At 46.9% G+C, this 23,790-nt stretch overlaps 1 protein-coding gene across 4 annotated transcripts in view; it reads left to right on the top strand.

The window, feature by feature from the left end:
* The first annotated feature begins 5,466 nt into the window (after nucleotides 1–5,466).
* The window catches only part of ptpn13 (protein tyrosine phosphatase non-receptor type 13), a 168,898-nt gene continuing 150,574 nt past the window's right edge, over nucleotides 5,467–23,790 (top strand). For all 4 annotated transcript variants that reach the window (XM_037546036.1, XM_037546037.1, XM_037546035.1 and 1 more), the window contains exon 1: nucleotides 5,467–5,805. The gene's annotated coding sequence lies outside the window, so the exon portion shown is untranslated. The remainder of the gene's footprint in view (nucleotides 5,806–23,790) is intronic.

Genomic DNA, 23,790 nt, shown 5'->3' with positions numbered 1-23,790 from the left:
AGCATTTTACACAGCATCTAACACAGCATCTAACACAGTGTTTAACACAGCATCTAACACAGCGCCTAACACAGCATCTAACACAGCATCTAACACAATGTTTAACACAGCATCTAACACAGCCTCTAACACAGCGCCTAACACAGCATCTAACACAACGCCTAACACAGCATCTAACACAGTGTTTAACCCAGCATCTAACACATCGCCTAACACAGCATCTAACACAGCACCTAACACAGCATCTAACACAGTGTTTAACACAGAATCTAACACAGCGTTTAACACAGCATCTAACACAGCATCTAAATCAGCGTCTAGCACAGCATTTTACACAGCATCTAACACAGCATCTAACACAGTGTTTAACACAGCATCTAACAGCGCCTAACACAGCATCTAACACAGCATCTAACACAATGTTTAACACAGCATCTAACACAGTGCCTAACACAGCATCTAACACAGCATCTAACACAGCCTCTAACACAGTGTTTAACACAGCATCTAACACAGCCTCTAACACAGTGTTTAACACAGCATTTAACACAGTGCCTAACACAGCATCTAACACAGCATCTAACACAGCGTCTAACACAGCGTCTAACACAGCGTCTAACACAGCATCTAACACAATGTTTAACACAGTGTTTAACACAGCATCTAACACAGCCTCTAACAGTGTTTAACACAGCATCTAACACAGCGCCTAACACAACATCTAACACAGCATCTAACACAGCATCTAACACAGCGTCTAACACAGCATCTAACAGCGTTTAACACAGTATCTAACACAGCATCTAACACAGTGTTTAACACAGCATCCAACTCAGCATCTAACACAGCGTTTAACACAGCGTCTAACACAGCAATTAACACAGCATCTAGCAGCGTTTAACACAGCATCTAACACAGCATTTAACACAGCATCTAACAGCATTTAACACAGCATCTAACAGCGTTTAACACAGCATCTAACACAGCATTTAACACAGTATCTAACAGTGTTTAACACAGCATCTAACTCAGCGTCTAACACAGCTTCTAACACAGCTTCTAACACAGCATCTAACACAGCACCTAACACAGCATCTAACACAGTGTTTAACACAGAATCTAACACAGCGTTTAACACAGCATCTAACACAGCATCTAAATCAGCGTCTAGCACAGCATTTTACACAGCATCTAACACAGCATCTAACACAGTGTTTAACACAGCATCTAACAGCGCCTAACACAGCATCTAACACAGCATCTAACACAATGTTTAACACAGCATCTAACACAGTGCCTAACACAGCATCTAACACAGCATCTAACACAGCCTCTAACACAGTGTTTAACACAGCATCTAACACAGCCTCTAACACAGTGTTTAACACAGCATTTAACACAGTGCCTAACACAGCATCTAACACAGCATCTAACACAGCGTCTAACACAGCGTCTAACACAGCGTCTAACACAGCATCTAACACAATGTTTAACACAGTGTTTAACACAGCATCTAACACAGCCTCTAACAGTGTTTAACACAGCATCTAACACAGCGCCTAACACAACATCTAACACAGCATCTAACACAGCATCTAACACAGCGTCTAACACAGCATCTAACAGCGTTTAACACAGTATCTAACACAGCATCTAACACAGTGTTTAACACAGCATCCAACTCAGCATCTAACACAGCGTTTAACACAGCGTCTAACACAGCAATTAACACAGCATCTAGCAGCGTTTAACACAGCATCTAACACAGCATTTAACACAGCATCTAACAGCATTTAACACAGCATCTAACAGCGTTTAACACAGCATCTAACACAGCATTTAACACAGTGTTTAACACAGAATCTAACACAGCGTTTAACACAGCATCTAACACAGCATCTAAATCAGCGTCTAGCACAGCATTTTACACAGCATCTAACACAGCATCTAACACAGTGTTTAACACAGCATCTAACAGCGCCTAACACAGCATCTAACACAGCATCTAACACAATGTTTAACACAGCATCTAACACAGTGCCTAACACAGCATCTAACACAGCATCTAACACAGCCTCTAACACAGTGTTTAACACAGCATCTAACACAGCCTCTAACACAGTGTTTAACACAGCATTTAACACAGTGCCTAACACAGCATCTAACACAGCATCTAACACAGCGTCTAACACAGCGTCTAACACAGCGTCTAACACAGCATCTAACACAATGTTTAACACAGTGTTTAACACAGCATCTAACACAGCCTCTAACAGTGTTTAACACAGCATCTAACACAGCGCCTAACACAACATCTAACACAGCATCTAACACAGCATCTAACACAGCGTCTAACACAGCATCTAACAGCGTTTAACACAGTATCTAACACAGCATCTAACACAGTGTTTAACACAGCATCCAACTCAGCATCTAACACAGCGTTTAACACAGCGTCTAACACAGCAATTAACACAGCATCTAGCAGCGTTTAACACAGCATCTAACACAGCATTTAACACAGCATCTAACAGCATTTAACACAGCATCTAACAGCGTTTAACACAGCATCTAACACAGCATTTAACACAGTATCTAACAGTGTTTAACACAGCATCTAACTCAGCGTCTAACACAGCTTCTAACACAGCTTCTAACACAGCATTTAACACAGCATTTAACACAGCATCTAACACAGCATTTAACACAGCATCTAACACAGTGTTAACCACAGCATCTAACACATCGCCTAACACAGCATCTAACACAGCATCTAACACAGCGCCTAACACAGCATCTAACACAGTGTTTAACACAGAATCTAACACAGCGTTTAACACAGCATCTAACACAGCATCTAAATCAGCGTCTAGCACAGCATTTTACACAGCATCTAACACAGCATCTAACACAGTGTTTAACACAGCATCTAACACAGCGCCTAACACAGCATCTAACACAGCATCTAACACAATGTTTAACACAGCATCTAACACAGCCTCTAACACAGCGCCTAACACAGCATCTAACACAACGCCTAACACAGCATCTAACACAGTGTTTAACACAGCATCTAACACATCGCCTAACACAGCATCTAACACAGCATCTAACACAGTGTTTAACACAGCATCTAACACAGCGCCTAACACAGCATCTAACAGCGTTTAACACAGTATCTAACACAGCATCTAACACAGTGTTTAACACAGCATCCAACTCAGCATCTAACACAGCGTTTAACACAGCGTCTAACACAGCAATTAACACAGCATCTAGCAGCGTTTAACACAGCATCTAACACAGCATTTAACACAGCATCTAACAGCATTTAACACAGCATCTAACAGCGTTTAACACAGCATCTAACACAGCATTTAACACAGTATCTAACAGTGTTTAACACAGCATCTAACTCAGCATCTAACACAGCTTCTAACACAGCTTCTAACACAGCATTTAACACAGCATCTAACACAGCATCTAACACAGCATTTAACACAGCATCTAACACAGCATTTAACACAGCATTTAACACAGCATCTAACACAGCGTTTAACACAGCGTTTAACACAGCATCTAACACAGCATCTAAAACAGCATCTAACACAGCGTTTAACACAACGTTTAACACAGCATCTAACACAGCATCTAAAACAGCATCTAACACAGCGTTTAACACAACGTTTAACACAGCATCTAACTCAGCATCTAACACAGCATTTAACACAGCATCTAACAGCATCTAACACAGCATTTAACACAGCATTTAACACAGCATCTAACACAGCATCTAACACAGCGTTTAACACAGCATCTAACACAGCATCTAACATAGCATCTAACACAGCGTTTAACACAGCATCTAACACAGCATCTAACACAGGATCTAACACAGTGTTTAACACAGCATCTAACACAGCATTTAACACAGCATTTAACACAGCATCTAACAGCGTTTAACACAGCATCTAACACAGCATCTAACACAATGTTTAACACAGGATTTAACTCAGCGTCTAACACAGCATTTAACACAACTTCTAACAGAGCATCTAACTCAGCTTCTAACACAGCATCTAACACAGTGTTTAACACAGCATCTACCTCAGCGTCAAACACAGCAATTTTACACAGCATCTAACAGCATCTAACACAGCATCTAACACAGCATCTAACACAGCATCTAACACAGCATCTAACAGCATCTAACACAACGTTTAACACAGCATCTAACACAACGTCTCACACAGCATCTAACACAGTGTTTAACACAGCTGTTTATCACACTGAACCAGTTACTGACACAATCTGATTTTCTGCAGTTATAAGATTATTAAGTGTAAACACACTGAACCGGTTACTGACCCAATCTGATTTACTGTAGTTATCAGATTATTAAGTGTAAACACACTGAACCAGTTACTGACCCAATCTGATTTACTGCAGTTATCAGATTATTAAGTGTAAACACACTGAACCAGTTACTGACCCAATCTGATTTACTGCAGTTATCAGATTATTAAGTGTAAACTCACTGAACCAGTTACTGACCCAATCTGATTTACTGCAGTTATCAGATTATTAAGTGTAAACACACTGAACCAGTTACTGACACAGTCTGATTTACTGTAGTTATCAGATTATTAAGTGTAAACACGCTGAACCAGTTACTGACACAGTCTGATTTTCTGCAGTTATCAGATTATTAAGTGTAAACACGCTGAACCAGTTACTGACAGTCTGATTTTCTGCAGTTATCAGATTATTAAGTGTAAACACACTGAACCAGTTACTGACACAGTCTGATTTTCTGCAGTTATCAGATTATTAAGTGTAAACACACTGAACCAGTTACTGACCCAATCTGATTTTCTGCAGTTATCAGATTATTAAGTATAAACACGCTGAACCAGTTACTGACACGCTACTTAGCCCCGGGCTGGGCTAACTTTCAGCCGAAAGGGCTCTCTCTCTCTCTCTTCTCTCTCTCTCCCTCTCTCTCTCTCTCTCTCTCTCTTCTCTCTCTCTCTTCTCTCTCTCGCTCTCTGTCTCTCTCTCTCTCTCTCTCTCTCTGTCTCTCTCTCGCTCTCTCTCTGACAATCTGATTTACTGCAGGTAAAAAAAACTTAGATTCAGTTCGATCTGTGACTCGAACTTATTCGACCTTTTCGCTAGTTTCTTGCTCTCTCGAGGAGAAAGAGACACGGAGAGAGAGATGAACACAGACAGAGACGGATATGCGGTACATGCGCTGTACAAACAGCAAAAATACCACAAATAAGTTTGATTCAGTTGGACGTGTGAATCGAACTGCTTCAAAGGAACCGATTCGTTGAGGAGTCGGATCTCGCTAGTTACTCCCTCTCACAGAGAGAGAGAGAGAGAGAGAGAGAGAGGGAGAGAGCGCGAGAGAGCGAGAGAGAGAAGAGAGAGAAGAGAGAGAGAGAGAGAGAGAGAGAGGGAGAGAGGGAGAGAGGGAGAGAGCGAGAGAGAGAAGAGAGAGAAGAGAGAGAAGAGAGAGCGAGCCCTTTCGGCTGAAAGTTAGCCCAGCCCGGGGCTAAGTAGCGATAGCTGGTAGTTTTCGACCGGTTGGCCGTCGAGATCAGCAGCGACCCGCGGCGGCGGATTTTACTGGAGGACTTTTATTTGTGTCGCCGAGTTTCGAGCCTGTTGCGGATCCACAGCGAGGCCGAGCCGCTCGGTATTCCCGTCAGTGTGCGTTGGGGATGCGGGGCTTTCTCCGCGGTTGGTGTCCAGCGTTCCTTCCCCGAGTTGACTGCTAAGTGGCCGCTGACTGAGGAGGTGAGTGCGCCTGAAAACACCAGAACACCAGCCGTGTGGTGGTTCGGTGCTGATTCTGAGGAGAGACCACGAAGCTTCTTACTCGCCAGCTTCTTATTCCAACTTTCCGGTCCACCTTAAATGGCGCGGCGGTTGCTCCGTTTAAGGTGGACCCGCTAGTGTAATTTCTGTCAGGAGGCGAGTTTAATGTGAGAAAGTTCAGCTGTGAGCTTTAAACGGAGCTCCGCCACATTTAGAGGAGCGATATAAACAGCCAGGCGGTGACCCGGTCCCCCCGTCTCTACAGTGGCGGTGATGGGAACCAGGCGTCGCCATGACTACAACACAGATATAGACACTTTATTTACCATCCAGAACCACCAGAGAACCTACACGAGTCTTCTGAGCTTATATGGAATGTTGATGATGGAAAACAGTGGAAAATCTGGAATAATGAGTTTTCTTTGGGGACTATTTTGCCGCACAGCGCCCTGCATGTCTCCCTCCACCATGAATGGAGTTGAAGTTCTCTAAACTCTCATAAAACAGCGTCTCAGTCATCAGGCAGTGAATTCAGAACCAGTTCATGTAGGAACTTTCTGTAGGAGCTTTTAGAGGGACGTCTGGTTCCTATCACCACCACTGTGAGGAGCTTTTAGAGGGACGTCTGGTTCCTATCACCACCTCTGTGAGGAGCTTTTAGAGGGACGTCTGGTTCCCATCACCACCACTGTGAGGAGCTTTTAGAGGGAGACGTCTGGTTCCCATCACCACCACTGTGAGGAGCTTTTAGAGGGAGACGTCTGGTTCCCATCACCACCACTGTGAGGAGCTTTTAGAGGGACGTCTGGTTCCCATCACCACCACTGTGAGGAGCTTTTAGAGGGAGACGTCTGGTTCCCATCACCACCACTGTGAGGAGCTTTTAGAGGGGGACGTCTGGTTCCCATCACCACCACTGTGAGGAGCTTTTAGAGGGACGTCTGGTTCCCATCACCACCACTGTGAGGAGCTTTTAGAGGGAGACGTCTGGTTCCCATCACCACCACTGTGAGGAGCTTTTAGAGGGAGACGTCTGGTTCCCATCACCACCACTGTGAGCGGCTCTGTTTACATCTGAAGTGCTTAATTATGCAGGAATTTGGGGAAATGTGTGGGTTTCTCGTTAACAGGCTGTGTGGTGAAGGTTCTGCTGCAGTCAGATCTTCTCATGGTTGTGTTTACAGGGTTTCTGGGTGGTTGATCACAGCTGGGATATTAAAATAAGCTCCGTATCCAAAGACTCGCAGTTATTGTCTTCATTTTGAAGTAAAGCGGAAGGGATTTGCACTCAGGTAAGCCGGGAATGCTCCGCTGTGCGTTTGTTATGAGGATTTTGCTGGATATTTGACTTTTTTTGGCTGGAAAAATCCTCAGAGCTTTTCGTTTGTGCAGTTGTCTTGCTTGTTTATGGTTCGCTGGTAAAGGACGGTTAAGCAGATGACCACCAGACTGTGGCCTACAGATGCCGGTCCGGCCCAGGCTGCGGTGACGGCCTGTATGATCCCGGTCTTCACTTTGTGTCCTGTCTTTACAGACACGGAGTAAGGGCTGGACGATTCATCGCATCGTGTTGTCCATCACGATTCAGCTTCTGTCGGTTATGAAGGCGAGATAGTTGAGAGAAACCGATAAATTCAGCGCGTCGTTTACATCCGTACCCCTCCCCTCCCCTCCCCTCCCTCCCCTCCCCTCCCCGGGAGCCAGGGCTGGGCGATTGATCACTTTAATATCTATCACATTCTGAGAGAGCAGCTTTCCGAATCCCGAGAAGTGGCTGTAGGTGAATTGGGCCAATCGGAGGCAGCCGCTCCTCCAGCTCTTGTGACCTCACAACCACAGCTCCCTGGCTGTCTGACGCACCGCACTTGGGGGTCGAGCCTCAAGCCAGAAGCGGATGTTCTGCTCGACAGATCGGAGCTTTAACTTATAGGAGTATGTCGCTGTTGTGGGAACAAAACCTCGTATCTCCAGAATGGAAACTTACTTTACTCTTAATGGAAGTCGGTGGAACCAGAACTTTTTCCAAGTCATTTTGGGCCGTTTCTTTTGGTCCATTCGTCATGAAATTTACACACAATGTAAAGAACAACAGGCTTTTATAAAATGACAAAAACTGAAAAACGCCAAAAACGGAGGTACGAGGTTTTCTCACGACAGCGATGTTTGTATGTATATGTGCATATACGTGTGTGTGTGTGTGTGTGTATGTATATATATATATATATATATATATATATATATGTGTATGTATATATATGTATATATATATATATATATATATATATATATATATATATATATATATATATATATATATATAGTATGTGTGTATGTATGTTGCTGTGTGTGTTTGTGTATTGCTATACTTGGTAGGACCCCCTGTGCTCACTGTGATAGGACGGTATGAAGTTATGAAATTTTAGCTTTAGTCAGGCCATTTTGTTGTTTTTCCCACACTTTTACTTTTTTATTTGAAAACAAAGAGCAGAAAATTTGCCTTTTGGATACTGAGGTGAAGGTTTAGGGTTAGGTTTAGTATTATTTGGCTACAGTAACACAAAAATCAGTAGAAACTGTTGGAAGTCCTCATATGTATAGCAAAACAAACGCGCGTGTGTGTGTGTGTACACACGTTTTTAGTTTTATTTGTTTTTCAGTTAAATTACAGTTAAAGTTCAATAAATGCCTGATGATTCTCCCGAGGTTGGTGAGTAATCCTGTTAAATAAATTAGTCGTGGTCTCAATATTGACCAGAGTAATCGTCTCCGCAGCCCTAATCCTAATCCCAGTCCTTATCCCAATCTTAATCCCAATCCCAATCCCAATCCTAATCCCAAGGCAGTGATCGTCCGTGTCCACTCAAACTCTGGGGTGAGTTTCTGTTCCAAAATCAGCCGTAAGTGAATTTTCCAGCTTCACCTTACATGCTTAGAAATGATGGTTCCTTAAGGGTTCTGTAGTAAAGAAAACGGTTCTATAGAGAACCATGCACACCCAAAGAGCCCTTTGCGTGGTTAAAGGGTTCTTTGCATTTAAAAGCATTCTTTAGGTTGAGGAAGAACGTGCTGTAGATGGTTCCCTTTTCAGAAAGGTTTATCTAGAACCACAAAACAACACAAACCCTTTAATCACGTACAGCACTGTTCTAATTTGCTGCCGTTTGTGAACCCGCCGGTTTTGTTAACGAGTCTTTAAGACCGATATGTAAATGACCTCTGCTGTGATTGGCTGCCGAGTCTGCCGGCTGGCTTTGTGTGCTTCATCTTTCTGAAAGCGGAAATTGGAGGCGGGGTTTAAAGCCAGTGTGAAGGTAATTAACGTATCAGCGGTTCTGTTTGTGTCTGATTGGCTGCTGTAGGCGTGGCTTTAACATGTGACCTCGGGAGCAGCACATGACCACGCTGACCAGCAGAAAAAAGAAAAAAAACGTTCAGTGGTCAGGGACGTTGGTCAGGGAAGCAGGTCAGGGAAGTTGGTCAGGGAAGCAGGTCAGGGAAGTCGGTCAGGAGCACCGTCAGGGACGGAGGAGAACGTTGGAGATCTTTCAGGACGTTGCGTTGAAGTGAAGGTGACTGGACATTTGAAGACACTCCAAGGCGATGAAGCGGTGAAACGTCTTCAGTCACCTTGATATTCTTCTTCTAGACACTTAAAAAGATGGTTCTTCAAGGTATGGTTCAAGGATGGTTCTTCTGTAGTAAAGAGTGGTTCTGTACAGGTCCATCAGCACTCAGACCTTTGTGTTTTGTATGAAATGGTGCTTTGCATGGAGAAAGGGTTCTTTGATGGATACTGTGCTGTTTATGGTTCTACGTAGAACATCGAAAATGGTTCTATATAGCACCCACAAAAGTTCTTCTACTGTTGAAAGCTGGACATCAGAACAACAGAAGAACACTTCTGGGTGGTATTAAACTTTTTCAAAAAAGGTCTATAAAGAACCGTCTGTAGCACATGCACGTCGATGTGTAGAACCTTTTCACGATGCGAAGAGCCATTTAACCATGCGAGAGGTTCTTTGAGTATTAATGGTTCTGTCCTTTATGTCCTTATGAGAACCGAGTCCTTATGAGAACCGTCTTTAAGAGTGTAGACTTGCTATAAGTGACAGACTGTAGTCCATCTGTTTCTCTGATACTCTGTTACCCTGTTCTTCAGTGGTCAGGACCCCCATGGACCCTCACAGAGCAGGTACTGTTTGGGTGGTGGGTCATTCTCAGCACTGCAGTAACACTGACGTGGTGGTGGTGTGTTAGTGTGCGTTGTGCTGGTCTGAGTGGATCAGACACAGCAGTGCTGGAGTTTTAAACACCTCAGTGTCGCTGCTGGACTGAGAACCAAAAACATCCAGCCAGCAGCGTCCGGTGGGCAGCGTCCGGTGGGCAGCGTCCGGTGGGCAGCGTCCGGTGGGCAGCGTCCTGTGGGCAGCGTCCTGTGCGCAGCGTCCTGTGGGCAGCGTCCTGTGACCACTGATGAAGGACTAGAGGATGACCAACACAAACTGTGCAGCAGCAGATGAGCTGTCGTCTCTGACTTTACACCTACGAGGTGGGAGTGTGTGATAGAGTGGACAGTGAGTGGACGCCGTGTGTGAAGACTGCAGCTGAGCTGGGGTTCTGGGTTCTTGGTGCTGCTGCGTCGGCTGGCGCTGTTGTTTAACTCTGGCCCGTCTCCACTGAGGAAATGCCATCTCAGCTGTTCTGCCGCCGGGTGTGTGCAGCGCAGCTCAGCAGGACTTTCCACTCCGAGTCTCGCTCCCATTCCCGCTGAACGCGTCCGGCGCAGGAAGGCTGGAGCAGTGCCGGAGCAGGAGCTCGTGTGATGATCTGTGGTTCTGATGTTATGGGCCGATCCGGTACGGTCCCGTGTTTATCGGCCGTGCTTGTAGACGCTGACCAACTGCGTGTTTCATCATAAAGAGAGCATCGTTAGTCTCGGCGTGCCGTGAAATCGCCCCCACGTCTCCCAGTCCGCGCTTGATTAAAGTGCATCTGTCGCTTTAGTTCCGTGACGTTCCTGCCGGAACGCGCTCTCTCAGCCGGACCGGGTGGTGAAACGTTCTGCAGCAGTTGGACCCGACAGAAAATCTAAATTCCTTTGGTCATGATTAGGGCAGCAGCAAACGACTAATTAGAGGGACGAATAATCGATCGATTACTGAAACAAATAATCGATCATTCGGATTATGAATCGCTACATTACCGAATATATTTTATGTAGCAGTTAGCTTTAAAATGTAGCTTAGCTTATTTTATAAACAACATTCAACAGTTCACTACGTTAACTTTCCTGCCAAGACGGTAACCGGGGAGCGATTTAATCCGGTGTGAATCTGCGCTCGGACGGTAACCGGGGAGCGATTTTAATTCGGTGTGAATCTGCGCTCGGACGGTAACCGGGGAGCGATTTAATCCGGTGTGAATCTGCGCTCGGACGGTAACCGGGGAGCGATTTAATCCGGTGTGAATCTGCGCTCGGACGGTAACCGGGGAGCGATTTAATCCGGTGTGAATCTGCGCTCGGACGGTAACCGGGGAGCGATTTTAATCCGGTGTGAATCCGTGTAACCGGGGAGCGATTTAATCCGGTGTGAATCTGCGCTTGGACGGTAACCGGGGAGCGATTTAATCCGGTGTGAATCTGCGCTCGGACGGTAACCGGGGAGCGATTTTAATCCGGTGTGAATCCGTGTAACCGGGGAGCGATTTAATCCGGTGTGAATCTGCGCTCGGACGGTAACCGGGGAGCGATTTTAATCCGGTGTGAATCCGTGTAACCGGGGAGCGATTTTAATCCGGTGTGAATCCGTGTAACCGGGGAGCGAGTTTAATCCTAAAGTTCTTTTCTCCCGAGGCGGAACACTTGGCTGGCGTCAGGACAAGCTCGTTCACATGAACGTCAGGAGCAGGAAAAGGCTGCCCTTCTCTCAGGAGACCTGCAGATCTCATGAGATTTTCTGGAGAAGACCTAATGATCACAGCCGTGAGATAAACCTCCCCAGAAACGGAGATCTGCCGTCAGAACCCAGCTGTGCTCTCAGAGACACGGTTCCTCTGAAGAACGCTGAGTCAGAGGGAGGGATAAATCAGTCCGATCTTACAGGATTAATAAATGGTTCTTTGTGTAGCCTAATGGTTCTTCAGGCTCCCAGAACCTTTAAAGCAGGTTTTAACATGCACACGTCCTGTTGGCACACGCCAACCCAACAAACACCAGTGATCTAATGTCGCTTTAAAACACTTCGTAAAAGAACTGATGCACCAGATGAACCGGTGTGAGTGAGGGAGAATGTTCTAGATCAGTGTTTGAAGCCTTTGCATGATGAAAAGGTTCTTCCTGGTGAAACGGTTCTTCAGATCGATGGAGAATGTGTTCTGAATGGTTGTGTAAAGTGTTTATGTTGGGCTGCTTTAGGTTCATTCAGGGACTTTTATGTTGAAAAGCCTTAATGCGAATCCTGAAATTGAATAACGATTATTTATTTATTTATTTATTTATTTTCGTGTTTTACCGATAAAGAAGATCCCAGGACAGCAAAGAACACACACTTTCAAAAGAGTTGTAGTAAATATAGGTAAAATAAATGAAGGCGTAATTGTAAAATAAGGGAAGAGGGAAAAGGAAAAAGTGCTGATTAAATAAATGAAAACATCCCGGCATCAGAATCCGGACCGCTGGGTTAGAGACAGCGGCTGGTTACTGGCTCTGCTTGTGGAAAAGCCAGATGATGAGGTTCTGCAGAGCTGCTGCTTTCTGGGGTGGTTCTAGTGTTATTACTGTAGAAGCTTTTACTTCTCTGGAGAGAAGAGACCCGCGAGGCGAGGCGAGGCGAGGCGAGGCGGCGTGTGTTGGACAGCGCTGGTATTCGGGCTAATGAATATGCCAAGAGGTCTGTGTGGCTCATCGTTATTAGGCCGGTCACTCTGGATGATACCAGTCGAGTAATCTTAACCGTTATTTTCATGACTATTGGAGTAATCAGCCCTGCAGAGCCTCAGATATCATGAACTTTAAATGTGGAGAAGTGGACTAGGAAGCCTTAAACGCTGGTCCAGGCATGTTCTAAAGGGCCGTAACCTGCATGGTTTATTTTATTTTACCTCTCTTTATGCTCTAGAATTGCTGTGCATATTAAAGGGTTGGTTCTTAGTATAAGCGTCCACTAGGGGGCGTGCAGTGTGACGATATTTTATCGTTATCGTGATAAATTATGTCATGATGCGCTTTTCTGAGCATATCGTGGACGTTGCCAGTGCTTGAAGAACACTGTCTACTTTTCAAAAAAGATGGTTCTTCAAGAGTTCTTCAGTAAGGGCAGTGGTTCTGTATAGAACCATGAATACCAAAGAACCATTTGCATGCTTAGTGTTCTTTGCATGCTGAAATGGTTCTTCAGATCGATGGGGAACGTGCGTTAGATTGTTCTGTGTAGCACCAAAAAGAAAGTCCTGCTATTGTTAGGATGTCAAGCTTGTCATAATCAAAGAACCCTGTTAGGTTCTGTATAGAAAGCACAGCTGTGAGTAAAGTAGGTTTCATAGTTTTGATCCTCGTCTGCCTCTCAGCAGCAGCACAGTGACGACAGGAATCGCACCCCAGGAGCGCACAATTCCAGTTTTCCGTCTTGTTGGAGTCGTTTGATTGAGCTGTTGAGCAGCCTCTACAGACGCTCTGTCTACAGACCGTGATCAATAAAGCTGATTCATTCAGAATAACATGCTGAGAAACGGAGCTACAGCAGCTCTGCTGACCAGTCCGGGTTCAATACCAAATTTTTGCCGATCTGATTGAACACGTTCCAATCACAGATTAAGACTGAGGGGTTTATTCTCACTCTACTCAACAACCTGATAAATCTCTGTTTACACGCTCACTACAAGTAATCCGATCCAAAATGAACCGCATGCTTAGAGAACCGCTTAGAGTGGACGTTACCATGACAACCAGCATCACGTGAGGTCCAGTCAGAGTGAGATGAGCAGCAGTGAGCAGTGATTTTGTTTTTAACTGCTTTAAAATGACGTCAGACTCAGGAAAACGTCCTTCACGTCTCCTTATTAAAGAAGGCCGAGAGGAAGACGTCGTGCTCTGAGACACATAAGCTGGACGTCCGTCCCACCGCCGTCTTTTAAAGATCAGAGCATGAACTTCGTCTCCTCTGCAGACCAGTTTCTGCTCCGCCGTGTTGAACGGTATAAACTCTCACTGTGACGCGACGCTCATGCAGAACGGACTGAAACTTTCCGATAGGGAATGTAATCGGATACAGGAGTTTACACGGATATTGTTCTTCTATTTAACAGATTATTTACAGGATTACCCACCTCGATCAGTCGGAGACTGTATTCTGAATTCAATACTTATTCAATATAATATCATATTTCTATTCAGTCAAACAGAGTCAAGTCACATTTACAGACTTTGGCAGGAAAGGTGGACTTTTTCTCCTCCGTTTTGTTGGCCGGTGAGTCTCCACCCGTGTGGGGGAAGCAGTTGTGATTGTCCGTTTATAAACGGTGTAAAATGTCCTGGGGGAATCTGCCGAGGCGGACTGTTTGAAGTGAGCCACGGCTTTGTGTCCGACAGCGACTGAGTCAGTCCGGGCGTCCCGGTTCAGAGGCTGGATCCTTCCTGGATCCTGAACAGAAACGAGACGGTCAGATCTGCGGCTGATTTCCCGTTCCACGCCGCTCCTGTCAAGTTCTCTTCACGTTCTTCAGAGATGAAGCTGGTTTTTCCGTCTTGCTTCAGACCACATTTATTAAACCCAATTCCAAGGCTCCTCAGCCGCTGTTCGCTCCTCCGCTGACGTTGCGATGTTCATGAATCTTCGGCGGCACTCGGGCTGCAACTATCGGTTATTGTTGGAATCGAGTATTCCGTCCGTTTTTTCATGGATTAATGGAGTAATCGGATAAATGTTTTTAAACAGCTTTATCGATAGTGTGTTGTGCACCATGACGGCCTCTTCAGATGAGCGGTTGGCTGTTATTCCTCTCAGAAGGCTTTTATTCAAACTCAGCACTCGTACCAGATCAAAGCTGGAGATGCTCATTGGCTCCAGAACTAAACCCATTTATTCAACCTGTCTGTCAAACTTTCCTGATGTACATGAAAGAAAACTGAAATGCAGCTTCACCAGCGGGTCAGCCCACCTGTCCTTATCTGAATAAGAAGGGGGAGGGGTTTAGTAACGTAGTCATGAATTCATTTGTCCTCCTGCTGCATTTATTATTACTACCTCGTGTCTGAGGAAGGTGTGTTTAGAGATGTAACCTATCAGAGAGTGTGTGAGTGTGTGTGAGTGTGTGTGAGTGAGTGTGTGTGAGAGATGAGCAGAGATAAGTGACGTGAGTGAGATCCTGGTGCATTGGTGTCTTGCTCCTTATTACGCCTGGTCACTATCGACTCATAACACGGGCTACGAATAATTCCAGATGCTGGAGGTTCTGCCGAGCGCTGCTGTTCGTAACCGCGCGCTGTAGAGGCTCCGACTCCGCCTGGAGAAGTGCCGCTCGCGTGAGGATGCTTTGGGTTCAGGTGCTGCAGCGCTGATGAAGTGCTGTTCTGGTGGGCCGGGTCCGTTTTACAGTGTATGCGCTGCACTGCTCGCTCCGCCGTCCGCAGCGGGAAATGGTCCCACGCTTTAGACGTCTTCGGCCTTTTCCGCACGCCGGTGTCTTTATTTTCCGCCGCCTTAAAAATCTCTGACAAGCGCGTCAGTTCCAACAGTCCTAAAACAGATGGACTTCGGTGGCGTGAACTAAACGAAGCCTCGAGGCAAAGAATTTGTATTTGAGTTACTCGAGTAATCGTTTCAGCCCTAGCCTGGCCTCTCGGTGATCCTCGGGATATGCTGGCTGGCGAAGGATCCACCCATTGGATCCTTCATTGCCACGGAAAAGGACACGTTTCTCGGCTGCATACGACGGAGCCTTCGGAATGGGCCAGCCTAGTCGCGCTGCTGTGAGGCAGTCGGCCTTCAAATGCGGCCTCGGAAGGCCGCAGCCCCTGCGGTGAGGCGCAGCTAGTAACTGGCCTCTGTGTGAGCCGAGCCCTGCAGCTGCAGTAGGCTCGCGGTATCAGCTGGCGTCGGGCATTTTATCACTAGTGTTGGGCCGATATCAGGATCAGGATCAGGATCAGGATCGGCGCATCCCTACAGGAGACCGAGTCTCCCAAAGCAAACGCACGGGCTGTGGTGACTGGAAATGAAGTGGCTTTGGTGCAGCTCTGTACATGAATGTCAGATGTTAGCCGGCGATTCCCTCCATCGCGGTGCATCCCGAGCTGTTCAGCCGAGTGTGTTCAGCCGGAGTGATCGGAGAGCGAGGGAGGGCGGGAGAGGGCGGGAGCGATGAGGTGATTTGAGGGGAAAAGGCTGTGGGACAGGAGGCTCGCTCTACTTTTCCTGGCAGCTGCCCATTGAGAGAGATTTTGGGCTCGACTTACTGGCACGGCGCTGTTTTTAGAGTTACAAATGATTTTAGCAGCTCCACCCGCGGATTAATGTTAGAACCTTCCTCTGCGTTAGGCTGAGATCTGCTTTTCTGGAAAACGCTCCTTCTTTTTATTTAATTATTTGTTTTTTTTGTCGTTTAAAACAAGATTAAATGTTCTGCGCTTCCGAGGTCTGAGCGCTGAGAACGGGAAGGGTCGTCTGAGAGGAGCTGCCGTTCATGGGAAAAGCAGAAAGTGCTCGGATCGTCTGGAGGAGAACTTAAAACTCTCAAAGCGCTCCTGTTTGCTCGCTTGGATGAGACGCCGCGTTTACGCATGAGGAGGTTTTTTTTCCTGCGTATTCCTCGAGGAGAAGGATAAACACCGTCGTTCGGAGCCGGGATAACATCACGTTTCACGGATTACTGTGGTTTTTAATCTGTGTGACTGTGACCAAGAAAACCATGACCACGTTCACTGTGAAAAGTCCCTCCCACCCCCACATCCCAGCCCAGCTGATCTCTGTGGGAATAACTTTCACCCACCGTATGCGCGTTTTCTCCTGAGTAGATATGCACATCAATCAACCATGACATTTGAGTCCACCTCCTGTCCAGCTGATCACCACTGACCGTATAGCTGCACTCTGTAGTTCTACAGTTACAGACTGTAGTCCATCTGTTTCTCTGATACTCTGTTACCCTGTTCTTCAGTGGTCAGGACCCCCATGGACCCTCACAGAGCAGGTACTGTTTGGGTGGTGGGTCATTCTCAGCACTGCAGTAACACTGACGTGGTGGTGGTGTGTTAGTGTGTGGTGCTGGTCTGAGTGGATCAGACACAGCAGTGTTCCTGGAGTTTTTAAACACTGTGTCCACTCACTGTCCACTCTATTAGACACTCCTACCTTGCTGGTCCACCTTGTAGATGTAAAGTCAGAGACGACAGCTCATCTGCTGCTGCACAGTTTGTGTTGGTCATCCTCTAGTCCTTCATCAGTGGTCACAGGAGGCAGGGAGAGATGGATGGAGAGATGGAGGGAGGGAGAGATGGAGGGAGGGAGGGATGGAGGGAGGGAGGGATGGAGGGAGGGATGGAGGGAGGGAGGGAGGGAGGGATGGAGGGAGGGAGGGAGGGATGGATGGGGACCGTAAACTTTGTATCTCCAATTTTGTCGTCATAAAGACCTTCTTTGGTGTGTAAACGTCAAGATAAATGGACCAAAAGAAACGGCCCAGAATTACTTGTAAATCTGGTTCCACTGACTCACATTAAACGGAGAGTAGGTTCTCCTGTAAAGTTACCATATATATATATATCATATGGGCATTTATTATATTCATTAGCAGCTTAGAACACTCGGAACACTCAGAACGCTCTTTGCATTGTGAAAGGGTTCTTCAGATTGATGGCGAATGAGCTGGAGATGAAAAGGGTTCTATATGGTACTAAAAAGAGTTTTGTTATTGTTACCCAGTCAAGCTTGTAGGCAATAGAACCATTTTTCAAAAAGGTTCCATAAAGAACCATCTACAGAACATTCACTTTAATCTACTGTAAAGAACGCTGTAATCATGCAAAGGGTTCGTGTGTTCATGGTTCTATATAGATCATTATACAGTCCCCATGTCTGTTCCCAGCGTTGGTTTTCCAGTTCTTCGGAGCGTATCAGTGCGGGTTCTCGTCTCGTTATATATTCTGTGAATGGATGTAATTGTGCTGGGTGTGTTGGGTAAATGGGGGGCTGCGGTGGAGGGTCTTTAAGCCTCCCAGCCGTAACTGGGACCGCAGCGTTCCAGAGCGGCTCTAGAGGGGGATAAAAACATTCCAGTGTTGAAATAACAGGGGGTTCAGAGGGAAAACAATCGGCTGAAGGTTCTCCCCGCACCGAGCGCTAATGAGGCGGACACGCGGGGTCCGTAACCCACTTTCCTTCCTCCCTCCTGAACCGCGATGAGAGAGACGGAGAGGCCGGGGGCCGGGCGAGGGAGAGCGAGCGGGGGAAGGGGGGGGGCACACTGGCGGCCCCAGCACGCATTCCTGCATCCGTCTCTATTATTTATGGAGCTTTTTGTATGTTCTGTGAAGTGAACTGACGGCTTTCAGGGCATTAGATGTTCTGGGAATGTTTCAGAGCCGGGCGCTGCGGGTTTGTGGCGCTCTCGGCTTTCCAGAGCTGCGGTTTTCCTGCATTTTTGTTCAGTATCCAACAAGTGAGCTTCCAAGAGCCTCCTCAACGCCCAGTCCCTCTCGGACGGTTCGCCGTCCAGACATTGTGCACTGTCTTCTCACACTGCACTGTGTTCCCTCACATGCTGTGCACATGGGCTCTACATAGAACCATGAACACTCGTAGAACCATTTGCATGCTTAAAGGGTTCTTGGCATTGTGAAATGGTTCTTCAGATTAATGGAGAATGTGTCATGGTTGCTATGGTGTTGCTGTGTGGTTACCGTCGTGTTCCAGGTGGGTACAAAGGTGTTAATTGGTTGCTGTGGTATCCCCAGGTAGCTGCTACATGGATGCTGTGGGATCCCAAGTGGTTACTAGGGTGTTGCCAGGTGGTTGCTACATGGTTGCTGCTGTATCCCAGGTGCTTAGTAGGATATTGTTAGGTGGTTGCTTTGGTATCCCATGTGGTTGCTTTGGAATCCTGTGTGGTGGTTAGGATGTTGCTAGGTGGTTGCTGTGGTAACCCAGGTGGTTGCTAGGAAGTTTCTACATGATTGCTTTGGTATCCCATGTGGTTGCAATGGCTCCTCCCATAGTTACTAGGGTGCACCCATTCCTATGGGAAAAATGAAAAGCGCGTGTCTTTGTTAAAAACACCGTATATAAGCACACCATTCCCGATCAGACCGAACGCTCCGGAGTTGAGACGTGTCGATATCCTGGACGTTGCGGGTGACTGGATTAGTTTCAGGGTGACTCCAGCAGCCCTGTGAGCGACTCTCTCTTCCTCGCCTCAAACGCTCTGACTCCACACTTTAGTTGAGCGTTTGCGGAGGCAGCCGCGCGCTTCGCCTGGTGGGCTGTAATCTTTTAAACCCGCCGCTTCCTATTCCTCGCCCGCGCCCCGTCTGTGTGGGATATCCAGGGATTTACGCGCCTTTGTCGCCGCAGCTGCGGCCGCATCGCGCAGGTTTTGTCAGCGAGTCTGGCTAACGGCCCACAGAAAACCCGAGAGAGAAAGTTTGTTATTTGTTATTTAGAACCATATACGACACGTTCTGCCCTGATCTGAAGGAGTGTTACAGCATGCAGATGGTTCTGTATAGAATTTGTTCTCTTTACGAAGGAACCTTTGGAGAACCGTCTTTCTGAAGAGGGTAGATGAGCTCACCTTGTTGAGCCAGTGATTAAACATGATCTCTGGTTAGGCAGCAAAGCACAGCAGAGTGAGAAATCCTTACGGAGGGGCCTCAGACGCATCTTTGGAAAGTCGTCCTGAATGATTTGTCGGAAAACGGAATTGCGCTGGCGTGGGATTCGGCTCGCTGGATTAAAGTACTGACTTTCTGTAATCCAGCAATCGGAGATCTTGGCTGTGAGTTTCAGAGCTTGTGGATTTAATTCCCGCTAAGGAGTCCTGATAGCGTGGTGTAGAGCCGACTGACATGGAGGGGGACCCGACCAACATGACACCTGTTCTGATTTTAAAGGCACTAAAAATTCTGACTGATCAGGACCGGCAGTGCAGACCTACTTTAGCGTCCAAGCTTTTTTAGAACAGGCCAGATCGGACCATGTCAAAGTACCTAAAGGCTGAATTATTATTATTATTATTATTATTATTATCCTAAAATAACTTTACCTTTTCAAAAAATGAGAAATACACCCAAGTGTAACGACGCGTCCACACAGGGCGCTGGCTGGCGGCTGATTCAGGGAATTCGATGCCCATTTGTGTAAATCTGCCGTGCTGTGGGTCGGAGCCCTGTGAGCCACCGTGATTCCCGTCACTGTGTTAAAGACGCATGAGGCTGCACGTTCACCCCATTGACACCTGGTCACTTCATGCGTCCCGAGTTTCAGGATTATATCGGGAAGAGGCCGCATAGAAACGCAGCCAAGATGCATTGAAGTCCAGTCAAGCCATTTACAGCATTCGGCTGACGCTCTTCTCCAGAGCGGCTTACAGTTCAATCATTTTACAGGTGAAGGCGAAGGCGGTTAGGAGTCTTGCCCAAGGACTCTTATTGGTATAGTGTAGGGTGTTTACCCAGGCGGGGCACTGAACCCCAGTCTACAGCCTAGAAGGCAGTGGTGTGACCCACTACACTGACCAACCGCACAGTGACCGCTTATTTATGTAGCCAGTTTTACAGCAGGTGTCGTCCCAAAGCAGCTTTACAGAAAATTCCTGGTCTGAGCCCCCATGAGCCACAGTGGTAAGGAGTATCTCCTGAAGGGCAGGAGGAAGAAACCTCGAGAGGAACCAAGACCAGATAGCAAACAGCCTTAGTATAAAATACACTATATCTCCAGAAGTTTTTACTCCCCATCCAAATCACTGAGTTCAGGTGTTCCAGTCTCTTCCATGGCCACAGGTGTATAAAGCCGAGCCCCTCGGCCTGCAGACTGCTTCTACAGACATTAGTGAAAGAATGGGTCGCTCTCAGGAGCTCAGTGAGTTCCAGCGTGGTGCCGTGATCGGACGCCAACTGTGCAGCAAGTCCAGTCGTGAAATTTCCTCACTACTAAATATTCCACAGTCCACTGTCAGTGGGATTATAACAAAGTGGAAGCGATTGGGAACGACAGCAGCTCAGCCACGAAGTGGTCGGCCACGTAAAATGACAGAGCGGTCAGCGGATGCTGAGGGGCATAGTGCGCAGAGGTCACCGACTTTCTGCAGAGTCCATCACTACAGACCTCCAAACTTCATGTGGCCTTCAGATCAGCTCAGGAACAGCGTAGAGAGCTTCATGGAATGGGTTTTTGTTACAGTGGCTTCTTATTTTGCTTATTTTTGTGATGGTTTACTCCCCATGTGGGGACACAAGGCCCGCGGGCCGAGTCAGGCCTGTGCCACGCCATTTCCTGATTATATTGGCCTGTTTCACCCCTGAGCTGCACTACAATTCCCAGCATGCACTGCATGTGTGCTCCCACCACAGCGAATTGGAGCAGCACCATGAAAACGAAGTGAACGGGCAGTTTTAAAGCCCGGTTTTCCGCAGGTAATGTGGTCTGTTGTTTCATATAAAACAATCTGTTTTCTTTTTAAATAAATCCTTCAAGTGTTCTGTGCCCTCTTTCTGCCATCATAGCTGGCATAGGTTGAATAATTTTTTCAGTGTGGCCCGTTTAATGGCCGAGTTTGACGCCCAGGGGTGTTCAGAGCCGAGTCACTGCGTGTTCACGTGTCTTTATATTAAAGAAATCTGTGTCTATATAAATTAATACGCCTTTATACGGAATAAAAGTAGCCGGACATTTCGCTGGTTAATAGGCAATTCTGGGGCATGACCGGACCCCCACACCTCCACCTGCCCAGCCGGTGTGTCTTCCCATCTGTCCCGCCACAGAGCGGAGAAGGAAAAAGGGTTCTCTGCCTGTAGGGTTCCACCAGGTGCCGCCTCCTGTGAGGAACCCTCATGCTTATGAGTGCGTTGTGGTGTTGAGGAACTGCTCTGGTGTGATTTTTGCGGTTCAGGGAAGTTTAACAGCGAATTCTCTCCGATATTGAATTCTATTCTAATATTAGAGATCAGGAAATCATCGTTTGGGGTTTTCTGTCTGCCACAGGCTCGGATTTTTGTTCCGAGAATTTTCAGAAATGTGTTTGTTGCCTAGAAGCAGCGCCGGCCGGGACGGTGGGATGGGTTTAGCCCGTCACGCCACGTCTGGGCGCTGCAGGGAACGCGGCTCTGTACCACTTTCTCAATCTTCATTGTTCCTCAATGTTTCCTCAAGGCAGCGTACTCTAAAAAAGCACTTAAACTAATAATAATAATAATAATAATAATAATAATAATAATAATAATGTCTAGTATTATTAATCATTTGTTTAATAATCAGGTCCATTTCATGCAAGAGAAGGGAATTAAATATTTTAAAAGTTGCTCGTAATGTGTGCAGAGCAGGGCTCAGATGTTGGGTTTCTACATCAGATGCTTCTGGTCCATTCCTGAAGACCTGAAGACATCTCCCCCGCCAGCCTTCACCTCCCACTCGCCTGAACCAGTCGATCAAGGGCCGAGAACAAAAATGTGGACTGACCGGAGCGTCTGGAGTGGACCGCGTTGTAAATCTCTGACCTCAGGGTGATTCAGTTCTCCTCCAGCTCGTTGGGAAACGACTCCGACTCGTTTCGGAATCATTTAAGGTTTTACCGAGGCGTTTTCTGGGCTGTCGGCCTTTTCTGAAGGCTGTGAGTCCCGTCAGCACAGCTTATAGGAAAAGACCTGAAAACACAACCAAGCTGCTCAGTCAGCGGCAGCAGCCGCGCCCCTGAGAGACGACGGCTCCCTCCGCCCCTCAGACTGTACATCTGCACGGTCAGAAATGAAGGTTCTGTTCAGGAACGTTTCTCCTTCATCAGGGTCCAATCAGTGTAAACGTTCCCTCAAAGCTCCAGCAGTGGTTCTAAGGTCTGATTGTGGAGCTTAAATCAGGTCCTCCAGGTGAAAAGTTGGTATTTGTTCCTTTTCATAACTGAATGTTTTAAAACAGAGCAGTAGAGTAAAAGCCTGGAGGCGAGGCGAGGCGGGGTGTGTGGAGTCAGTCCAGCTTAGAACAGATCATTTCAGTGGGTTATGGTTCAGTTATGATCCCTGACTGAAGGTGCTGAGATGGAGCCCTGAGGGTTCCACCCCAGTGATGAGACGGGAGCTGACCCAGAGACAGTCTAGAACCTTTTATCTCTGAGAGTGTTTGTGTAAAAGCTAGCGATGTTAGAACCTGCACTGGTTTGGCCGCGTCTGCTATTGCACATCGTCTCATGTAAACTATGGAGCTGTTATGGGGTTAAGGAGCTGTTATGGGGTTAAGGAGCTGTTATGGGGTTAAGGAGCTGTTATGGGGTTAAGGAGCTGTTATGGGGTTAAGGAGCTGTTATGGGGTTAAGGAGCTGTTATGGGGTTAAGGAGCTGTTATGGGGTTAAGGGGCTGTTATGGGGTTAAGGGGCTGTTATGGGGTTAAGGGGCTGTTATGGGGTTAAGGAGCTGTTATGGGGTTAAGGAGCTGCTATGGAGCTGCTATGGAGCTGCTATGGAGCTGCTATGGAGCTGCTATGGAGCTGCTATGGAGCTGCTATGGAGCTGCTATGGAGCTGTTATGGGGCTGTTATGGGGCTGTTATGGGGTTAAGGAGCTGCTATGGAGCTGCTATGGAGCTGTTATGGGGCTGTTATGGGGCTGTTATGGAGCTGTTATGGGGTTAAGGAGCTGCTATGGAGCTGCTATGGAGCTGCTATGGAGCTGCTATGGAGCTGTTATGGAGCTGTTATGGAGCTGTTATGGGGCTGTTATGGGGCTGTTATGGGGCTGTTATGGGGCTGTTATGGGGCTGTTATGG

This window comes from Pygocentrus nattereri, chromosome 16, assembly GCF_015220715.1.
Source record: "Pygocentrus nattereri isolate fPygNat1 chromosome 16, fPygNat1.pri, whole genome shotgun sequence".
NCBI classification, from domain to species: domain Eukaryota; kingdom Metazoa; phylum Chordata; class Actinopteri; order Characiformes; family Serrasalmidae; genus Pygocentrus; species Pygocentrus nattereri.
The sequence above is the reverse complement of the archived record's forward strand: the minus strand, read 5'-3'. Positions and strand labels throughout refer to the sequence as shown.